Raw genomic sequence first — 11,698 nt, 5'->3', positions numbered from 1 at the left:
ATGTCTGTATTGTCCCTGTATGTGTCTTAGACTGGCGGCAAATCCATTTTATCCTCTGGGGGTCAATAAAGTTTTATTCATTCAATCATGACTCATCATGATTCTGAGAGTTTTCTCAGCCATTTTAAGTCTGTTGAAAAATGAAGATGATCTCCCCCTCAGTGTGACTGGATCACAAATGGTACCCTATTCCTTATGTAGTGCACTAGGGCTCTGGTCAAAAGTAGTACAGTATATAGGGAATAGGGTGCCATTTGGAACACATACACTGAACCACGGCCACGGGGCATTGGGAGGGCTAAAGACCCAGCTGGTCGTCACTCCGATCGGGCCTGAACTTCACATCAGAGTGGCTCTCGCAGCATGGGGTTCCCATCAATACTTTATCAGGGCTATCTGTGGTGGCCTGACGTTGGCATTTCACATGTGGCTACGTGCACAGCAGGCTGTCTCTGCCTTTAAAGATCCTCTGAAGCAGCAGCCAGCAGCCAGCCTAGAGCCCAGTGACACCCACAGCCCTGCCAGAGGGACAGCACTGACAGCTCTGGCTCCAGTTAGGACATGAGTGACTAGTCTCGCGTTGCCATACCTCCAAAATCATGTTGTTGTCACGCCTTCCTATAGCCTGCTTTTTGATGAGGCTAAGACATTACTAAAAAACAAAAACAGGTTTTTAGATTTTTTTGCAAATGTAATAATAATAATAATAAAATACCATATTTACATAAGTATTCAGACCCTTTGCTATGAGACTCGAAATTGAGCTCAGGTGCATCCGGTTTCCATTGATCATCCTTGAGATGTTTCTACAACTTGATTGGAGTCCACCTGTGGTAAATTCAATTTATTGGACATGATTTGGAAAGGCACACACCTGTCTATATAAGGTCCCACAGTTGACAGTACATGTCAGTGCAAAAACCAAGCCATGAGGTCGAAGGAATTGTCCGTAGAGCCCTGAGACAGGATTGTGTCGAGGCACAAATCTGGGGAAGGGTACCAAAACATTTCTGTAGCATTGAAGGTCCCCAAGGACACAGTGTCCTCTATCATTCTTAAATGTAAAAGTTTGGAAACACCAAGACTCTTCCTAGAGCTGGCCGCCCGGCCAAACTGAGCAATTGGGAGAGAAGGGCCTTGGTCAGGGAGGTGACCAAGAACCCGATGGTCACTCTGACATTATGGTAGAGTGGCCAGACGCAAGCCACTCCTCAGTAAAAGGCACATGACAGCCCGCTTGGAGTTTGCCAAAAGGCACCTAAAGGACTCAGACCATGAGAAACAAGATTCTCTGGTCTGATGAAACCAAGATTGAACTCTTTGGCCTGAATGCCAAGCGTCATATCTGGAGGAAACCTGGCAGCACGGTGAAGCATGGTGGTGGCAGCATCATGCTGTGGGGATGTTTTCAGTGGCAGGGACTGGGAGACTAGTCAGGATCGACGGAAAGATGAATGGAGCAAAGATAAATGTAGACCAGTCATGGTAATGAGTATAGGATCAGCATGATGGATGTAGGCCAGTCATGGTAATGAGTATAGGATCAGCATGATAGATGTAGGCCAGTCAGGGTAATGAGTATAGGATCAGCATGATAGAGGTAGGCCAGTCAGGGTAATGAGTATAGGATCAGCATGATAGAGGTAGGCCAGTCATGGTAATGAGTATAGGATCAGCATGATAGAGGTAGGCCAGTCATGGTAATGAGTATAGGATCAGCATGATAGAGGTAGGCCAGTCATGGTAATGAGTATAGAATCAGCATGATAGAGGTAGGCCAGTCATGGTAATGAGTATAGGATCAGCATGATAGAGGTAGGCCAGTCAGGGTAATGAGTATAGGATCAGCATGATAGATGTAGGCCAGTCATGGTAATATTAAATAGGATCAGCATGATAGATGTAGGCCAGTCATGGTAATGGGTATAGGATCAGCATGATAGGTGTAGGAAGAGATGGTTAGGTTTTCTTACAGTTTTTTACAATCACTTTGGCACTAATTTCAGAACCTTCACGTAATTTTTCAAAACTCTAGACACAAAACTCACAACCAATGATCAAAATGCACATTTTTCAAAACTCTAACACTTTTTTTCAATTGCTTGGATACAATACACAAAAAACTAAGATCATTTGTTCATTTAACAAAAATCACCTGTTCAATATGACACAACTTAACATCAAAGTACTACTATTTCAAAAGGCAATTCACACATTACATTTCAGATGAGTGTCTATTCATTTCATTACAATTATCCAACTATCAATTGATACAACTGCTCAAAATGATAAGTAACTGTTGCATTACTCTTAATGCATAGTTGTATGGAAACAGACTAACAATATGCCATGTTTAGATCATGAAAGTTTCAAGATAACGAGATTCATTGTCACCAATTAGCGTGGAGCATGAACCAATTAGACTACATTATTTATGGATGTAATATTTCATCATCATTCTTTATCAGACACCGTTTCTATGGTCCCATGTACCACCTTTTCAGACTATTTACAGTATTGACAGTACTGCACTGTATGGATGCAGGCCCTTGTAATTGCTTGTCCAATTCTGCCAACTCGTTACTGATTAGTTCACATTGTGGAACGAGTATATAAAGAATTGATTGGGATCCACTTGCAACAACATAGCGATACGTACTGTAACATGGAGCCGGCAGGTGATCCAGGTCACAATAGAGGTCAAGCAGTGGTGGGAGGAGGGCGAGGAAGACGTGTTGGTCAAAGGAATGGCAGGGGACAAGCACCCCCTTCTGAGAGGGGGTCGTGGGGGAACGTGGTAGAGGACAAGGCCACGGACCAAGACAGCGGCAGCAACAGCAAAGAGTGTCCAATGAAATCTGAGCAATAGTTGTAGACCATGTCATAAATCATGGCATGACAATGACTGAGGCGGCTACAATGATACAACCAAACCTCAGAAGGTCAACCGTGGCCTCAATAATCAGAACTTTCTGCAATGAGAACCGGTAAGTCGTCAGCATGCACTAAACATTATGCTACTCTCAATTGTCAAATGACTGCATACCAATGTGTATCACAGAGTAGGTGATGTGACCAAGTTTCTTCTTACTGTAATGTTCCCTGTAGAATTGAGACTAGGCCAAATAGGGGAGGCAGAGGCAAAATTCTGACTGACCAACAAGAGCAGGCTATGGTCGATTTGGTTCGGGCCAGAAATTATATTCGCCTTACAGAAATTCGCCAGTATATCTTGGACAATGAAGACATGTTTAACAATGTGGAATCCATAAGTTTGCCGACTATTGCACGCATGCTGAAAAGGCACCAGGTGTCTTTAAAACAACTATACCGTGTGCCTTTTGAAAGAAATGCAGACAGAGTGAAGCAAATGAGGACTGAGTATGTTCAGGTATGTTCAGTTTCAAGATGGCTGTTGTAATAAAATTCCCTAATACTGTAATTCTACATTGTACAGTAATCAGTAAATCTCTTTCCAAAATGTATTTTTAGAGGGTGATGGAGCTGGATGCTGATGACAACCATCACAAATTCATATATTTGGATGAGGCAGGCTTTAACCTGGCCAAGACAAGGAGGAGAGGTCGGAATTTCATTGGCCAGCGGGCAACCATCCAAGTACCTGGACAACGTGGGGCCAACATTACCATGTGTGCGTCTATAACAGAAGATGGTGTGGTGGGACGCATACCTCGTATTGGATCATATAATGCAGCTCTCCTTGTAACCTTCCTTGATGAGCTCGATGAGGTCTGTAGAGCTGATGGCGTGACCTATGTCATTGTGTGCGATAATGTCAGGTTCCACCATGCTCATATGGTGCAAGCATGGTTTCAGGCCCATGCACAATTTACCACCCTATATTTACCCCCATACTCTCCTTTCCTTAACCCGATTGAGGAATTTTTCTACACATGGAGATGGAAGGTTTATGATAGGCGCCCTCATGAACAAGTCACTCTTCTCCAGGCCATGGATGACGCATGCAATGACATCACGGCAGACCAGTGTCAGGCCTGGATTCGCCATGCCCGAAGGTTTTTTCCAAGATGTTTGGCTAATGAAAACATCCATTGTGATGTAGATGAGAACCTGTGGCCAAAAATCCACAAGACAGAGTTGATGAAAATGTAGAAGTACAGACATCACTCCTATGCTTTTCTTTTTACAGTACAAGCAAGTTGAAGAACACTGCATTTGATGTTTTACAGTACTGTATTGTTTTTCATCAATATATTTCAGATTTTGTTCAATGATTCCACTGTGTCTGTAGTATTCTCTCTACTACTGTAGTACTTTTACAGGGATGTATTTACATGTAGTACCATAATGAAACATGTATCACCTATTTTGTACTACAATATTTCATGATTGTACGAACAATGACACAGTGAAACTATCGGTTGCTTGTGTGTGGGTGATCTAAATTAACGTTTCATTGGTATTTCACAATAAATGTGTTTTTGAACCAATGATTGTGCAAGTGCAAGATTTCTTTAAAGATATGAATGTACAATGCAATGTTTTGAACATTGGACAGCCTGTGTTACAAGTGATGACCGTTTTGAGTTTTGTGTCTAGAGTTTTGAAAAATGACGTCAAGGTTCTGAAATTAGTGCCAAAGTGATTGTAAAAAACTGTAACGCGGTGCTCAACCTGTCTATTGTGGTTAGAAAGGTAGGGGTTTGTGTGTGCGTGTGCGTGTGCATGCATGCCTGCAAGAGACAGAAAGAAAGGGAGAGGGAGAGAAGGAGAGGCACTAGAGAGAGTGAGAGAAAAGAGAGGGAGAAAAGAGAGGGAAGGGGAACACCTAACAGCTGGAGTCCTGCTCAGCTCTGCTCAGTGAGGCTGCAGGGACGGAGGTAAGCGGTGCAGGGATGAACCAGGGAATGTTTGGCAGATTTTCAAATAGGGGAAGAAATAAGCTTTTAAAGCATTCTGATGACTGAAGGCAGGAAGAGACAAATCTTGGATCTTTGTTTTAAAGGGAGGGAGTCCTCCTCTCACTCCTATCACCTCAAGTCAACTTGTATCTTTAGTTACTTTTTAACTGGGGTAATGAAATGGAAACTTTGAGCAAGTGAAATCTCTTCTTTTGAGACATGCCTCTAATATAATTCCTTGTCTGAATGCATTATTTTTGGTCATTGAGTAAAGCTTAGCATCTTTGGATTGCATTAGGCTTTTTGAAGTAGAGGTTATTGTAGTAAACGTAAGACTTATTTGAAATATAAGTATTCCTTCAAGATGGCCTTTAATTTTTTTCTTATACCACTTGATATAGTACTGTATGCCTTTCTTGTTCTCGTATTACTGGTTTTAATTGTCCCCCACGGGCCTGTGGATCAGTCTCTGTCTGTCCGTTCATTCGTACATACGTTATCTCAGACAACGGTGGCCCGATTTTGACTAAACTTGGTTGAATTATGCGTTTTGCCATAGAAATCTGGCATTTACAAAATGACACTGATTGGCCTGAGGCGGGAGCTAAAGTAATTAACTGAAATTTGTGAGTCACACCAGAGAGGAAGAGGCGAAGCGAGAGGCATAACTGGGCCTAAAATCTGTCTTCTCCAGCAGGTGGCGTTTTTTCTTTGGCACATGACATGGAGTACAGGGAGTGGATTAGCTAAAGAGACTGCAGGGCTCAACATTCAGGGCTGCCCGCAGGCCAGACAATATCTGCCAAGCTCACCAGGACAGTTAATCAAGGTTTCATATGGCCCGCTTGGGCCAGTACATTTTCAAAGTCCAAAACAGAATATTTTTAGAAATATATTTGTATTTAATCCTTCACAATCTTTCCGACGTCTGACGCTTCACACTTGTTATTAACCAGCATTCGGTTTCCAAGCGGAGGCAAGAATGTCAAAGCCTTGTCTGGAGTAAGCCCCGCCTAAGTAGGCTAGGCTACGTCCTGGATACTCGCACCAGACCCGTCTCAGTGGAGGCGGGAACTCATCAATTCAGAGTTGAACATCGGCACACACATTCAAAAGTCCTCCACCTGCTTTTCAGCCCTTTTCATATCAGAGACAGCGATGTCATTATTAGCAATGAAAGGTTTACTTAGTACTACATATTGGAGCTGCTTGCTTGTCAAGACATTAACATTATTTGCACAAATCACTTGTTGGTTAAATACAAAATAAATATTGTAATAATGCTATTCTATAATCTACTGTAGGCCTATATAAATGTTAAAAAAAACAGATTAATTCCCGAAGCTGTTCATGAGCTATGTCATTTATTTATCAGCTGAATATCAACTGTCGGGTGGCAAGAGCGCGCAAACTCCTCACACAGCTGATTGCTGCGCAGAAAGAAATGTGTTTGAACCATGTCACGTGCCGTAGTTTAAAAACTCAGTGGATAGTGGTAAAACAATGACCTCATATCTGAATTCCGACATCTTTATGCACCTTAGCCATTGGCAGCGTTTTACAATCTTGAGTGTCTGGCATGACAATAAAAAAAGTAACCACGGGAAGCGCGTAGGCCATTCGAATGCATAAACGGTAGGCCTATATTCACTGTAAAATGTACACAATTAGGCCTACACTATATTTCTAAACACTGTAAAAATCACATGATTTTATTAGTGCCAGTGGGAGTTTTTTTTAGGACATTAAACAAGCAACAACATCATATTTAGTCTGTGATCTAGCTAATGATTAGCCCATTGTGGTAAACAATGCAGAGGAGCAACCCCATGTTTCAGCCTTGTAGCCACCATGCTGCATCAGGCAGGTGATCATGCTTCAGCCATGTAGCCACCATACTGCATCAGACAGAAGATTATGCTTCAGCCTTGTAGCCACCATGCTGCATCAGGCAGGTGATCATGCTTCAGCCATGTAGCCACCATACTGCATCAGACAGAAGATTATGCTTCAACCTTGTAGCCACCATGCTGCATCAGGCAGGTGATAATTGTTATTGCTAAAACAGCACACCTGCCTGATAATATGGACCATGTACAGGCCCTAAAGATATAGATTTTCATTAATATGTTATTGGGCTCATTTCTGGAGGGGATATTACATTTTAAACGGTTTAAAGGCTATCTGTCATCATTGAGATTATTTTTGTTTTCCGAACAATGAGTGTAAATATCAGATGTTATGGTTGGCTATAATATAAGGTATTTGCCCAGACTGCAAATGATGCGCTGCATCATTCGTGGGGGACGACATGTTTACTGTTGCATTGTTGACCTTTGGTGTTTCTTCGTTTCTGCCATATTGCCTTCAAATATTTGGCACAATGAGTCCTATACTTTCTAGCCTACACACACTGTATTGACAGTTTCATGACCACTAATTTCTATATCCTCACCCATATGCCTATCTTCCTATTGTATCTCATTCCCATTCCGAATTGAGTTATATTTTGACAGTTCTGCATGTGTCCCACAGAAGCATCAAACGAACTGTTTACTTCAGCTTCTTCTTGGGGCCCAGGTTGTTGGTATGTCCTCACTTCTTCTTGAGGCAGTTGACAGCATGAGGATGGAGGAGAGCGTAGCACTTGCGGAAGATCATTCTGTCACAGTTGTTCTTCTGGGCCAGCTGATGGCTCGAGAGATGGCTCGATGATGCCTCCACGCAGACACAGCACAAAATGCAGGGTGGACTCTTTCTGGATGTTGTAGTCTGACAAGGTGCGACCATCTTCAAGCTGTTTGACTAGTCTGACAAGGTGCGACTATCTTTAAACTGTTTACCAGCGAAGATCAGATGCTGCTGATTAGGAAGCATACCTTCCTTATCCTGGATCTTGGCCTTGACATTTTCAATAGTATCGCTGGGCTCAACCTTAAGGGTGATGGTTTACCCAGTCAACATCTTCACGAAGGTCTGCATCTTGGCAGGCCGGCCGCTAGCTGAGCCTCAACATATGTTTTGAACTTTTCCATTATTCAGATTCCAGTAGCGCATTCTATAATTTTCTCATGAATAATACATGTCCTTTTTAAACAGAAAAACACAAAAGGAGGCTGAGTAGGAGGAGGATGATAATTCCTGGGGAAGCTAGACCAGCACAACAGGCTCCCTGGAGACCAAACAGATGTTTACATTTGAGCTGCATCAAAGACACATCACAGCACATGCCAGTGATGCCAGTGAGCCCCAGGAAGGAAGGCCTGCCTAGCTTGTCACAGAAACGTCTTCTCGGGTTTGCTGTTTGACGCTGTTAAATTCATTAATGAGCAAGAATGAGCTGATTTGAGAGGAGAAGACAAATCAAGGTCTTCCTTGATGGAAATCGTATTACTTTTAAAACAAGGTTTCGAGATGGAAGCGAAGTGTCTATGTGAGCTTTTGAGGTTTTTCTAAATTAACCTGTGAATAAATGAGACGCTCTGGAAACGTGGAATATTGGTGAGATTAATACGAAAGAGAGAACATTTGCTGTATAAGTACAGTATACAGTATATTAGGGGTCCCCAATAGGCGGCCCGCGAGCAAAACAGGATTTTATTTGGCCCCCATGTTTTCTGAGCAAAACATTTTATATACAGTACCAGTCAAAAGTTTGGACACACCTACTCATTCAATGGATTTTCTTTATTTTTACTATTTTCTACATTGTAGAATAATAGTGAAGACATCAAAACTATGAAATAACACATATGGAATCTTTTTGTAACCAAAAAAGTGTTAAACAAATCAAAATATATTTTATATTTGAAATTCTTCAAATAGCCACCCTTTGCCTTGATGACAGCTTTGCACACTCTTGGCATTCTCTCAACCAGCTTCATGAGATAGTCACCTGGAATGCATTTCAATTAACAGGTGTGCCTTGTTAAAAGTTTATTTGTGGAATTTATTTCCTTCTTAATGCGTTTGAGCCAATCAGTTGTGTTGTGACAAGGTAGGGGGGGTATACAGAAGATAGCCCTATTTGGTAAAAGACAAAGTCCATATTATGGCAAGAACAGCTCAAATAAGCAAAGAGAAACGACAGTCCATCATTACTTTAAGACATAAAGGTCAGTCAATCCGGAAAATTTCATGAACTCTGAAAGTTTCTTCAAGTGCAGTCGCAGAAATCATCAAGCGCTATAATGAAACTAGCTCTCATGAGGACCGCCACAGGAAAGGAAGACCCAGAGTTACCTCTGCTGCAGAGGATAAGTTCATTAGAGTTACCAGCCTCAGAAATTGCAACCTAAATAAATGCTTCACAGAGTTCAAGTAACAGACACATCTCAACATCAACTGTTCAGAGAAGACTGCGTGAATCAGGCCTTCATGGTCGAATTGCTGCAAAGAAACCACTACTAAAGGACACCAATAAGAAGAAGAGACTTGCTTGGGACAAGAAACACGAGCAATAGACATTAGACTGGTGGAAATCTGTCCTTTGGTCTGATGAGTCCTAATTTTAGATTTCTGGTTCCAACCGCCATGTCTTTGTGAGACGCAGAGTAGGTGAACGGATGATCTCCGCATTTGTGGTTCCCACCGTGAAGCATGGAGGAGGAGGTGTGATGGTGTGGGGGTGCTTTGCTGGTGACACTGTCAGTGATTTATTTAGAATTCAAGGCACACTTAACCAGCATGGCTACCACCACATTCTGCAGCGATACGCCATCCCATCTGGTTTGCGCTTAGTGGGACTATCATTTTGTTTTTCAACAGGACAATGACCCAACACACCTCCAGGCTGTGTAAGTGCTATTTGACCAAGAAGGAGAGTGATGGAGTGCTGCATCAGATGACCTGGCCTCCACAATCACCCGACCTCAACCCAATTTAAATGGTTTGGGATGAGTTGGACCGCAGAGTGATGGAAAAGCAGCCAACAAGTGCTCAGCATATGTGGTAACTCCTTCAAGACTGTTGGAAAAGCATTCCAGGTGAAGCTGGTTGAGAGAATGCCAAGAGTGTGCCACGCTGTTATCAAGGCAAAGGTTGGCTACTTTGAAGAATCTCACATATAAAATATAGTTTGATTTGTTTAACACTTTTTTGGTTAATACATGATTCCATATGTGTTATTTCATAGTTTTGATGTCTTCACTATTATTCTAAAATGTAGAAAATAGTAAAAATAAAGAAAAACACTTGAATGAGTAGGTGTGTCCAAACTTTTGACTGGTACTGTATATAAAATGTTTTGCTCAGAAAACTTGGGGAGCCAAATAAAATCCTGTTTGGCCCGCGGGCCACCTATTGGGAACCCCTAATATACTGTATACTGTACAGCAAATACTGTGCCTTCAGAAAGTATTCATACCTCTTGACTTATTCTACATTTTCTTGTGTTACAGCATGAATTCTAAATGGACTAAATATACTTTTTTTCTCACCCATCTACACACAATACCACATAATGACAAAGTGAAAACATGTTTTCAGAAATGTTTGCTACATACATAAGTATTCACGTCCCTGAGTCAATACATGATAGAATACCCTTTGGCAGTGATTACAACTGTGAGTCTTTCTGCGTAAGTCTCTAAGAGGTTTACACACCTGGATTGTACAATATCTGCACATTATTATTTGAAAAATTATTCTAGCTCTGTCAAATTGGTTGTTGATCATTGCTAGACAGCCTTACCATAGAATTTCAAGCCAATTTAAGTCAAAACCGTAACTAGGCCACTCAAGAACATTCAATGTCATCTTGGTAAGCAACTACAGTGCATATTTGGCCTGCTGAAAGGTGAATTTGTCTCCCTCTAGCATTTTGCCTGTGCTTAGCTCAATTCCATTTATTTTTATCAAAAAATATGTCCTAGTCCTTGCCGATGACAAGCTTACCCATAACATGATGCAACCACCACCATGCTTGAAAATATGAAAAGTGGTACTCAGTGATGTGTTGTCTTGGATTTGGCCCAAACATAATGCTTTGTATTCAGGACATAAAGTTCATTTCTTTGCCAAATTTTTTGCAGTTTTACTTTAGTGCCTTGGTGCAAACAGGATGCATGTTTTGGAATATTTTTTATTCTGTACAGGCTTCCGTCTTTTCACTCTGTCATTTAGCTTAGTATTGTGGAGTAACTACAATGTTGTTGATCCATCCTCAGTTTTCTCCTATCACAGCCATTACATTTTGTAACTGTTTTCAAGTCACCATTGGCCTCATGGTGAAATCCCTGAGCGGTTTCCAGCAACTGAGTTAGGAAGGACGCCTGTATCTTTGTAGTGACTGGGTGTATTGATACACCATCCAAAGTGTAATTAATAGCTTCACCAAACTCAAAGGGATATTCATTGTCTGCTTTTTTTATTTCTACCCATCCACCAATCTTTGCGAAGCATTGGAAAACCTCCCTGGTTTTCATGGTTGAATCTGTGTTTGAAATTCACTGCTCAAGTGAGGGACCTTACAGATAATTGTAAGTGTGGGGTACAGAGATGAGGTAGTCATTCAAAAATCATGTTAAATACTATTATTGCAGTCCATACAACTTATTATCTGACTTGTTAAGTACATTTTGACTCCTGAACTTATTTAGGCGTGCCATAACAAAGGGATTGAATCATTTGTGAACATTTCTAAAAACATCATTCCACTTTGACATTATGGGGTACTGTGTGTAGATCAGTGACACAAAACATCAATTTAGTCAATTTTAAATTCAGGCTGTAACACAACAAAATGTGGAAAAAGTCAAGGGGTCTGAATACTTTCTGAAGGCACTATATATAATTTCAGTTTTTGGACATAAAAG

At 41.4% G+C, this 11,698-nt stretch overlaps 1 pseudogene; it reads right to left on the bottom strand.

Moving 5' to 3' along the window:
• Window positions 1-7,436: 7,436 nt before the first annotated feature.
• Window positions 7,437-7,865, bottom strand: LOC121578569 (annotated as a pseudogene).
• Window positions 7,866-11,698: the final 3,833 nt, after the last annotated feature.

Source organism: Coregonus clupeaformis, unplaced genomic scaffold, assembly GCF_020615455.1.
Source record: "Coregonus clupeaformis isolate EN_2021a unplaced genomic scaffold, ASM2061545v1 scaf0043, whole genome shotgun sequence".
Lineage (NCBI taxonomy): Eukaryota > Metazoa > Chordata > Actinopteri > Salmoniformes > Salmonidae > Coregonus > Coregonus clupeaformis.
Note: the sequence above shows the minus strand (reverse complement) of the source record. Positions and strands in the feature narration are given on the sequence as shown.